The following is a 12,314-nucleotide window of genomic DNA, read 5'->3' as shown; positions in this document are numbered from 1 at the left end:
ATAGGGTAGTATAACAGGGGACGCGGTGTAACGTTATTATGACTTTTTGCTCCGTCTTCTCAACACTTGTACCTGAAAAACGAATTACCAAAGCTACACGGACCCACACGCTTGTGTGTTTATTTCCGGTTGAACTGATAGAAAATGTTGATTTCAGAAAATTAAAATACGACCTGTTTTTCATTTTCTGTTTGTTTGTTATTTAATTTTTGATCTTAAAATGAAAAACGACCCTTTTCTTGTTTTTCAACTTTGGGATTTGAAGTGAAAAACGAATGACCAAATGTCTTGGAATTTCATTTTATTTATTTATTTATTAATTAATTAATGTATTAATTTATTTTCTTTATAAAAAAAAAAAAAAATCACAAAAGTATTTTTATGTATCATGTTTGTATATTTTATTTTATTTTATTTTTGTTAATTTATGTATTTATTTATTTATTTTGTTTATTTATTTATTCATCTTTCACAAATGTATTTTTATGTATCACGTTTTTTTTATTTTATTTCTGTTTTTTATTAAATTATTTATTATTTGATTACTTTATTTATTTAATTACTTATTATTTTATTTACTTGTTTTTTGGCTGGGTGGAAGCACTTCCTGACATAACCCTTTCTCTTTTTACCCAGGTTCAGGACTGGCACTGAGATCGCTTTGACAGGTGTCCCTCCCAGTGCACTTCCTTCTCCTGCCCTTCCCCGGACATTAGCCAATCAAGTACCTCTGAGATTCGAACCTTTGGTCGAACATTTATAATATAATGGTCTATATATAATGGTAAACCTTTATGCCTCATATATACAGTACAATGAATTTCTTTTCCTGCATATTCCAATGCGCATCTCTGAAGACAATAGGGTTAAGGGCCTAGCTCAAGGGCCCAACAGTGGCTGCTTAGCAGAGCTAGGATACAAACTCATAACCTTTTGATTGAAAGTCCAGAGCTCTCTCCACACTGAGCTTTACATTTAGGAGACACTTTTATTCACAGAGACTTACAGTATACAGTTCAAGCAATTGAGGGGTAAGGGCCTTGCTCAAGGACCCAACAGTGACAACCTGGTAGTGGTGGGGTTTGAACCAGCAACCTTCTGCTTACTAGTCCAGTACCTTAACCGCTAGACTACAATCTGCTTCTTCACAAGCTACCACTGTCCTGTGTACATGGTCTGGACATGTGATCACATTTTTTGAAGAATCTGTATCAGTTTCACACGTGTAAAAGCACCAGTGTAAGAAACACAGTGCAGAAATATCCTGCGTTTAAAGCAGGTGTGATGGGCGACACCTTCCCGCGGGGAGACCTTGTCACTGCACATTATAAAACCCCAGACTCCCGGCACGGCTCAGACCTAGCATGAGTTTCACGGCTCTTAAAGAATGGCTCTAACATGACTGTACGGCCATTAACGTTAAATTATGCAGCGGGAAATTCTCTCTTTATTAAAGTCATATTTCGCCGTGGCAGATGGTTCCTCGCTGGGCCGGAGCCGGGAGCGTAATTAAACGCGACACCTTTGCCTGCTCCAGTTTCCTGTGCAAGCCGATGTGACGGCGTTGTGCTAGCTCAGGTTTCTCAGTCGCTGACTACGCAGGTCGGTGTGTGATTGTGGTTAGAAATATCGAACCGTTTCTGTTAGCTACATAAACCAGGCGTTAGGTTGCTATACGTGTATACACAGAAGTACCTTGTAACCCGACGTCCCTAAACTGGAAATCTTTGAAACTCGACGTCCTTCGTTGACAAATTTGTACCCGTAAACTCAACATGTGTACAACTGTTGTTTTGTTTAGCGCTCGGCTTGAGCGGTGCAGTAAAATGCCATCAAAGTGTGAATATGAGATGAATCTGCATTTGTGTGGAATAAGCATCTTATTAGGTGGTTATTAGGTATTATTTAGGTGGTGGATCATTCTAAGCAATGCAGTGACACTGACGTGGTGGTGGTGTGTTATTGTGTTAGTGTGTGCTGGTATGAGTGTATAAACACCTCACTGTCACTGCAGGACTGAGAAGAGTCCACCGACCAAAAACATCCAGCCAACAGCGCCCCGTGGGCAGCGTCCTGTTACCACTGATGAAGGTCTAGAAGATGACCGACTCAAACAGCAGCAATAGATGAGCGATCGTCTCTGACTTTACATCTACAAGGTGGACCAACTAGGTAGGAGTGTCTAATAGAGTGGACAGTGAGTGGACACAGTATTTAAAAACTCCAGCAGCGCTGCTGTGTCTGATCCACTCATACCAGCACAACACACACTAACACACCACCACCATGTCAGTGTCACTGCAGTGCTGAGAATGATCCACCACCTAAATAATACCTGCTCTGTGGTGGTCCTGTGGGGGTCCTGACCATTGAAGAACAGGGTGAAAGCAGGATAAAACAGTATGTAGAGAAACAGATGGACTACAGTCAGTAATTGTAGAACTACAAAGTGCTTCTATATGGTAAGTGGAGCTGATAAAATGGACAGCGAGTGTAGAAACAAGGAGGTGGTTTTAATGATATGGCTGATCAGTGTATATGCAGTTCCATGGAAAAAATACCTTAAAACTCAAGTGTTTAACTTTATTTTCCCATTTAAGTAAGTAAATCTTTGATTATTTCTTGAAATCTCCTGCCCTGTATGTGAGGAAACGACTCGAGCGGGCATTCTGAGATCGACATCCACCTACTCCAGCGATAAATTAGCTATATTTATGCAGCTTTTAAAATAATTGCGCCTAATTAAAGAATGTCAAGCGGCTCCCGAGATGAAATTTCCCGCAGGAGAGATGTACTTGGGAGGACGGAACACTTTTAATAATCTGTTTTGATCTGTTAATGCTGTATTATCTACCTAAATGAAAAACAGTTGTTATATTTTGTGTTGATTAAGCAACTGCATTTTAACGGCCGCGCAGTTTCGCCGCCGAGGGTTTAACTGCCGTAATAAAGCCATATTAAGCTGCATTAGTGTGATAGTTTTCACTGAATGCACAATTTAACCTTTTTATTTTGGATCCGGAAATGATATCCAGACAATAAAAGCAATAATGTCAAGCTAATATTTAAAGGATTAGAAGTAAAATGTACAACGATGCCGTATTTTAAAATTATTGCAGATTTTTCACCTAATTCATTTTAAGCTCGTCACATCTGAAATTAAAGCATTTTTTTTTATTATTTAATCATAGAACTATTAATATTCTTACAGTCTCTTAGTTTCTTTAAGTCACCAACACCTTCTTTTCCTTCATTTTTATAAATAATGTCAAATCTTAATGTTTAGATTGGCTGTATTAGCTTCTCAGTTCTGGTCAGGGTTGCAAGGCAAAAAGACACCCTGGATGGGGTACAGCTTCATTTCAGGGCATCACACATTCACCCACTCATTCACACTTTCAATTTAGAGCAGCCAATCCACCTGCTAGCAAACTCCTCACAGACAGCGACTGGACATAAAGAACAAACCCAGCTCCCAAGCACCCGTGTTAATGTGCAGCACTGCCTCAGTTGCACAATGTGGGTGGCATAGCTGGTAAAGACCACAAAACTGTTTTGTTTGCATTTCACAGATTTGTGTTTTTGGATACGCAAGTCGTGAAGTTTTTGATTAAGTCATCATTTATTTTGTACAACCCGATGAACCTGTTTTGCCCCGTTTCCACTTTTTCTCTTTTAATGGGCAATTTTTGGGGGAAAGGTTATTTGTTGGGGGTATTCATAGGGGTATAGGGTCTCACAAAAAGTATTTCTGTATGAGTTTAAATCCTACGACGGTGGATTAGGGCCACTGTAAAAAAAATATTTAAGTTCGAGTATAAAGTCGAAATTATTTCGAGATTTCGAGTCAACGTGATTTTGAGAATAAAGTCGAAATATTATGGCCAATGAGTGTGCAGCCGTCGTAGGCTTGTCAGTCAGAGAAGCACGGGTCTCAGTACATGGATTGGCATGCAAGCTCTGAGGGCGAGGGCAGCCTCCAATGCACATTACTGTGGTTATCCATTAACCCGCGATTACTTTAGGGTTGTTGTTTGTATTGTACACTTCCATCCACATAACATGACGACTAAACCCGCCAATGAGTCCATAAGGCTCGGTTGAAGTACTGGCTATGAGGCAGACCCCGAGCACACCGGTGGCGCTTGTTCTTCTAAATAAACACAGTTTATTGCAAAGCTGTTTCAGCATCCTTACGCTAATAACAAACTGGTGCTGATGTGCAGGAGATCAGGGATTTCTTTATTTGTTAAACCGATAAGAAAGTAGAACTTACTACCAAATCATGAACATCCCTCATTTTAACACAATAATATTTCGACTTTAATCTCGAAATCATTTCGACCTTATTCTCGAAATCAAAACTTACAAAACTTTACAGTGGCCCTAATATGCCGTCATAAAATCCCTCATAATAACACAAATACAGGAAACAGAACATGTTAAAGTCCAGCTCTGTTCCCAAACAACATGACTAGTATAAAATCCTGGAGCGTCAGTGACTCGCTGATTTACATTAAATTCATTAATTCATTCATTCCATATTACTGTATCTGTATCATATTTTGTTCTATAAAGCACTTAAAACTGCGACACTATAAAAGGTGCTACAGAAATAAACATAATTATTACATTATTAATGTTATTTCCTTTAATTATGCCAGGTTAGATGTGGCGAGGTGAGATACAGCATTTCTTAGGTATGAACACTGATGTATGACAGGGTTAGGATTAGGATTCTAAGGAACATTATTTTTAATAAAGACCCTTTTAGTGTGACTAAAATAAATCTTATGTTTAAACAAATTGTGAGCTTGAATAAGACAGCAGTGCTGCTGGAGTTTTTAAACACCTCACTGTCTCTGCTAGACTGAGAATAGTCCACCAACCAAAAATATCCAGATGACCAACTCAAACAGCAGCAATAGATGAGCGATCGTCTCTGACTTTACATCTACAAGGTGGACCAACTAGGTAGGAGTGTCTAATAGAGTGGACAGTGAGTGGACACAGTATTTAAAAACTCCAGCAGCGCTGCTGTGTCTGATCCACTCATACCAGCACAACACACACTAACACACCACCACTATGTCAGTGTCACTGCAGTGCTGAGAATGATCCACCACCTAAATAATACCTGCTCTGTAGTGGTCCTGTGGGGGTCCGACCATTGAAGAACAGGGTAGAAGGGGGCTAACAAAGCATGCAGAGAGACAGATGGACTACAGTCAGTAATTGTAGAACTACAATGTGCTTCTATATGGTAAGTGGAGCTGACAAAATGTACAGTGGAGGTGGTTTTAATGTTATGGTTGATCATTGTAGTTGAATGCTTATTCTCACACAAAAAGGAAATAAATAAATCGTCTGTTTGCACAAATTGCGAGCCTGAAACTTTCACCTCTTAAATAAAGCGAGCGACAAACAGAGCTGAGCAGGAAAATGAAAGTGTGATGAAGCCGTTGAGATAAAGAATACGGTGACACCTGATTGGCCCAGATTTCACCAGATGAAATATTCATACGCTGACATAAAAAAGAGGAATTTGGTTTACGATAATGAGGTTGGAGTATTTTATCCTGCTATTACTGCCCCACTGACACACTTAATTCAAACCTCACCACCACCACATCCCACCCAGACTGGGTAAGTGGGTGTGTGGGTGTGTACGAGTGTGTTTGAGTGTGTGTGAGTGAAAAACTCTGCTGTAGCGACAGAACAGGGAACAGCTGGAACATTTTTCTGTGCTATCGGCCGGCCTGGCATCTGCAAGGATATGATTGGTTAATGTCATGAGGGCCAGGGAAGAGGGGGGAGGGGGATCAGGGGTATATACGATATGACAGTGCCACACAATGTCATTTGGTATGTTCTCTCCATGACTGCATGGGGATTTTGATGTGTTTCTTTCTCTCAAAAACTATTCCAGTAGGTGGATTTATGGGCAACATAGTGGCACAGCATGAAATGAGGATGCTGCACATCATTAGGGCCCTGGGGACTTGGGTTTAACATTACAACTGATGAGTTTGGTATGTTCTCCTACTATGTGGCACTTTAAACTGATTATATGGCATTTCCTGGCACCTTTTACCACCTGCCACACATGAGCTGTCTTTTGTTTTTGTATGATTGCGTTTATGACGGAACGTCTAGATATCTAGCGATGTGGCACGATTGGCATGTTCGGACGTCCTGCTGCTTGCACACACTTACAAGAGGTACTTGCAGAAACAACATTGGGCATCTCTGCCCCGTTTCATCTGGCACACTGCTACTTTTAGAGATGAAAAAGGTTTAACTTGGGTTTAACATTACAACTGATGAGTTTGGCATGTTCTCCTGACGACTGTGTGACACTTTAAACTGATTATATAGCATTTTCTGGCACCTTGTACCAACTGCCACACATGAGCTGTCTTTTGTTTTTGTATCATTGTCTAGAACGTCTAGATATCTAGCGATGGCGAGTGTGTGGCACGATTGGCATGTTCGGACGTCCTGCTGTTTGCCCACACTTACAAGATTTGGTTGTTTAAATCCGCTTGGTTCCCTTTGTCTGTGGAATGCAGTGTGTTGTGTTGGAAAAGTGCACTGGGGTACTTACAGAAATACGAGTGGGCATCTCTGCCACGCCTCAGCTGGCACACTGCTACTTTCAGGGAGGAAAAAGAAACAAAAACAGTACAAGCCTCTTTCCTGATGATTTACACAAACACATACGCTAACACGCTGGCATCTTAGGAAGCCAGGAAACCAGTGGCAGTGCCAGGGATCCGTCTGGATGCCAGACTGCCCCCTGTTGTAAGAATCCAGAAGAATTACATCAAAAACAGTAAGAAAGAGGGTACTAAATGGGTAAGGGGGTGATATTTGATATTTCTGAAGAGATATAAAGCTGCCTGGCGCTGGTGTTAGCAAAATTTATAACATGCTGGATTCTCTCTCTGGATTCAGCATCACAATGAGTGACATCATGGTCTCGTACAGTAAGTTGGCGATGACCTTGGCACATTGTACCTTAATAAGTGGCTCACAGACCCATTCAATAACCCTTTTTCCCAGCACATTATTATTATTTGATCTCTAAAACTGTTGGCTGCTTCACTCTGTGCTACCCGCTTGGCCTTGGTCAGCCGCAAAACAGCGCTAGACCAGAAACTGCCCAGAAATATATTACAACACAAAAGAAGCGGCCAAACATGCACGAGCGTTAAATAAAAGCCACTGCGGCTTTGCTCCGTCGTCGTACCCGGGTAATAAAAATTTATTCCTTTCCTCTCTGTCACTTTTCCAGCAAAACCAGCGGTCGTAAAATCCGGCCACATAATGGGCGCCTGGTGGACACGACTGCAGCCAAACGGCACCCAGCGGAAGTGACGCAGCCGACGTCCAAACCAGCTTGTAACGGAATGAGGTGATGTGTTTCAGCACGAGCGCCTGGCATGAGAAGGGCCGCGTGCCATGCATATAGATCTGAAGCCGTCTGTGGGCTTTATTCCTGTGAATAATGGATCTGGATTGTCTTTACATTGGACCCAAGAGAGTGAAAACATAACACAGATGATGAGTCCTGCAGTCATTCATCCAAATATTTCGACATTAATTGCTGTTTAATTGCACATATGAACACGAAGGTTTCAGATCTGGTGCTTTATTGTAAATTTTTAACCTAAAGCTGCAAATCTGTGGGCATACCAGCTTTACTTAAGTAAAACAATATGTGGTATTACTGTAAAATAATAATAATAATAATAATAATAATCATCATCATCATCATCATCATCATAACATATAATAATTAATAATATAAATAATAATATTAATAATAAAAATAATAAATTAAATAATAATAATTGTTATAATTCGATTGTTATATTATAATAATAATAATAATAAGGTTGTTATACTATAATAATAATAATAATCATCATCATCATCATCATCATAATTATAATATATAATAATTAATAAATGATAATAATAATAATAATAATAATCATCATCATCATCATCATCAGCATAACATAATAATTAATAATATAAATAATAATAATAATAATAATAATAATAATAAATTAAATAATAATAATTGTTATAATATGATTGTTATATAATAATAATAATAACAATAAGGTTGTTATACTATAATAATAATAATAATAATAATAATAATAATAATCATAATTATAATATATAATAATAATAATAATAATAATAATCATTATAATATATAATAATAATCATAATCATAATAATCATTATAATATATAATAATAATAATCATCATCATCATCATCATCAGTCATCATCATTACAATATATAATAATTAATAATAATAATAAGATTGTTATACTATAATAATAATAATAATAATAATTAAAAAATTATAATAATAAAAATAGTAATAATAATAATAATAGTAGTAATAAAAATAGTAATAATAATAATAATAATGACATAATTGTCTTTTTTTTTTTTAGCAGAAAAAGTATTCATTATTTTATTCATTTATTCATTATAAGTTTTACGACCATTTTCTTCCTGGACAGGGTTGCGGTTGCAGTGGGTCTGATTAAAAAGGGGGAAATGCAGAAAAAAAAACCCAGACAGGTCACCAGTCCATTACAGGGCAACACACACACACAGTCATTTCTAGTAGCTCCGTTCGTCCTGACTGCACGTTTTTGGACTGTGGGAGCAAACCAGAGCTTCCGGATGTAACCCATGTGGACACAGGGAGAACATGCACACTCTACACAGAAGGACCCTGCATGGCCGCCTGACCGGGGATTCAAACCCAGGCCTTTCTGGCTGTGACACTAGGGGTGTGTTTGAAAACCTAGTGAGCTACCTTGCTGTCTTACTGCATACATAAGCAGCTGCCTCAGTAGAGAGGATTCTAATAAGTCATTGAGTTATGTCAGGTCATTCGAACGCACTACTTAGACAGTGATTCCATCAGTTTTTGTTAGCCTCATGCCATTCAAACCAATGGGATGAGGTGGCACAACGCGCTAGCATGTCAACTAACATCTCCCTTTGTGTACTGAAAACGGTTAAATTCGCTGACAAGCCTAAATTTGCAAATAAAAACACTTGTGCACCTTTATACAAATTAAACATCAATAATAATTTATTTACGTTTGTTTCTCTGCACCGTTCGCCATGTTTTTTATTTTTGTGTGAGAAAAGTTGTGCCGCACTGAATGCTGGGATTGCCTTCACCGCTAAGGCAGCATCGGATGCTTACTCATTCTTGAGTCAAAATAGCATTGAAATTTTAAGATACCTTAGTAGTGAGGATATTAAGGCATCTAGGATTCTGAACAGCCTCCTTCTCAGGAGCGAGCGTAGGATGGCGTAAAATGCATCTATATAGAGAGCGCACTAGGTTCTCTCGCTTTATCTCGCTTTAAAAATAACATTACATTAACATTAAATAAATAAGTAAATACATTTGGAGAAAGGAAATTACCTTCAAATAAAGGCATTAATGAATTGACACGTACTGATTCATGCAAAGTACTGATTCAGTTCAGTTACTGATTCATTAAATCAATTGGTTCAAGTGAATTACTGATCAAGTACTGTTTGGTTCAGTTTTGCCAGAGATCTTTTTTCTCTAAATGTTTATTTTATTGTCCGCTTTAATAATAAAATTATCAAAAAATATTCCTGACCGCATCTTCAATAAAGAATGAATCACATATGAGAAGTCGAGGCGACCAGAAGTGTTTCTCAAACTTAAACGTTAGTCAGTGATAAATTACTGACCGTAGCGTAATGTTTGCTAAATGCTTTTTGTCTTCCACCATTCGTCTCCTAAAATTGGTCATGCCTACGACGCAAGAAAAGCGGAGCCGCGAGTGTGACTGGGGCTCAATGGGAAGAACGTGGGAGACAGAGAGGTGGCATTTGCATGGCAATGTTGCCCGTGCCATTTATCTGGGGGAAGGGGTGGGGGGGATGTTTGGTCCGACACAAAGCCTGGCACCGAGCTTTATTCATAAGGGCCATTAGAGGCTGCTGCGAGAGCGAGTGCGAGAGCGCGGCAGGGGCAGGTGCAGAGAAAACACTCTCCCGCCCAAACCATTTCCACCTGACACTGATTTCTTCATCTGACAGTAATTTCAGCCCTCCCAGTTAATGAACAATGCAATAAATGGGCTTAAATTTGGGAGGCAGAAGTCAGTTTAACATAACCGCCACCATCAGCGCTGACATTAATTGCTCCCTAATTCTGGCAGTTGTGTCTCCGAGAGGCCAAGAGGAGAGAATAAAAGCGCCAGGAGAAAATTGATATGAGACCTGATTCAGACGGAGCGTGACAGCAAAGGCCGGGGACTAGCGGCTCAGCAGAGCAGAGGGGCTGTTTGCTCTGATAGCACTGTGGAAGTTTTATTTATTTATTTATTCACTATCTGTTTTACCACTGCTTTATCCTGGTCAGGGTCACAGTGGGTCTGAAAAAACCACAACACGTCACCAGCCATTTTTTACGGCAATTTCAGTAGCTCCAATTGCCCTTATCCTGGATAAAACCCACTTGGACACATGAAGAACACACAAACTCCACACAGAAATGACCCAGGCCACCCGGCTGCTGAGTCGAACCCAGGCCACCTGAACAGATTTAGTATTTAGTACCAACTTGGTACCCACTTGGACACAGGGCAGTGGTTCCTAACCAGTGGGGTTTTTTCGGGGGGGTCGCCACAGGTTTTTAAAGTATTTTATTTAAAAAATTTTCATGAATTTAACAATCATTAAATCATAAAAAGTACTTCGTAATATGACATGTATGCTTACTTTTACCAAACCTGCGGAAGTTGTGTAGGTGCTGTGTAAACAGAAGTTGTGCACTAAGCGTGTTTTCCTGCATGACTCGATGCGTAAATCAGACGACAATATTACATTTTGTAATTTTTTTAAAGTTACTTCCAAAGTCGGGAAAAACAGTTGCTTGTAAATTTAAATTGCATACGCTGTCATAGAAATTAACACCAATGGAGAAAAAACTTAAATATTCGGATACACGAATACCAATGCTGGCTACCAAAATGCAGAGCCAAACATCACATTAAAGATGATTAACAATGAATGATTAGTGATAATCAATAATTCTGATAAATATTTTATTTAATTTTATTTAATTAATGTTCTGTTAAGTTTAAGATTTGTTTTGAACTGTTAAATGAAAGAATTGTGTTTTGAAAAATCTATTTCACTGTGTTCATATTTAGTTGTGTAAGACCTAAGAAGGCTAAAGGACTCTAAATCTAAGACCTTTTCAGGATTTATCAATAATGCCTCCTAATGTAGCTGTGGCAGGGGTCGCAGCCTACTTGGCCACTGAAAAAGGGGGTCGAGACCCAGAAAAGGTTGGGAAACAGTGCTCTAGAAGAACCTCTTGAAATTATTATTATTATTATTAGTAGTAATAGTAGTAGTAGTAGTAGTAGTAGTAGTAGTAGTAGTAGTAGTAGTAGTAGTAGTAGTAGTAGTAATATTAAGCTTGTATGGTTTAAAGGTGTTTAAATGAGTTTTGGGGGTTTGAATCCCTGGCTGGGCCCACAATTCCAGAAGGTACATGAACCTAGTTATTGGAGAAAAGGGGAGCATACCAGTGCACCCACCCAACCCCAAGCCCAGATAAATAAGCACAAATCAAAAAACTGTACCAACTTAAATGTAGGGACAAAAAATCTGCTGTGGAAACTCCTAACAGGAGCAGCTAAAATAACTAATTCCTTCATTATTATTATTATTATTATTATTATTATTATTAGTAGTAGTAGTAGTAGTATTATAAGTATTATTATTATTATAGCCACCAAGTCTATTGCTAATCCTGGCAGCCAAAAAAATAAAGTTTATCAGAATTCATTTATTTATTTATTTATTTATTTATTGTTAAAAGCAGATCTTCTAAGAAATCCATCATGAATGGACATGGTCCAGTTCAGTGGATCCCCAACAAGAAGAACTCTTATCCTCTCTCGCACTGACGAGGCTTCGTGTTTAATTAATGAAGTGGCCATGTGTGGCAGACAGGCCAGGCTTATGTCATTATACATCACTTTAGGTCACTCCTCACCATCCTGCATGCCCGCTCCCTGGGCACACTCGCTGTCAGTTCCAACCCTCTCCTGCTCCTTTACTCAGCCATTAAGAGTGGCCTCTACCCAGGTCTGATCTCCGGAGATGGTCCTCGGAAGTGGCCTGAAACTTAAGGTCTGACAGGACGAAGCCGGGTTGCTTCTGAAGGCCTCTCCCTCCTCAGTGCTCGGCTGCAATGGCTGGCTTTTAA

Source organism: Trichomycterus rosablanca, chromosome 13 (genome assembly GCF_030014385.1).
Source record: "Trichomycterus rosablanca isolate fTriRos1 chromosome 13, fTriRos1.hap1, whole genome shotgun sequence".
Taxonomy (NCBI): domain Eukaryota; kingdom Metazoa; phylum Chordata; class Actinopteri; order Siluriformes; family Trichomycteridae; genus Trichomycterus; species Trichomycterus rosablanca.
Note: the sequence above shows the minus strand (reverse complement) of the source record.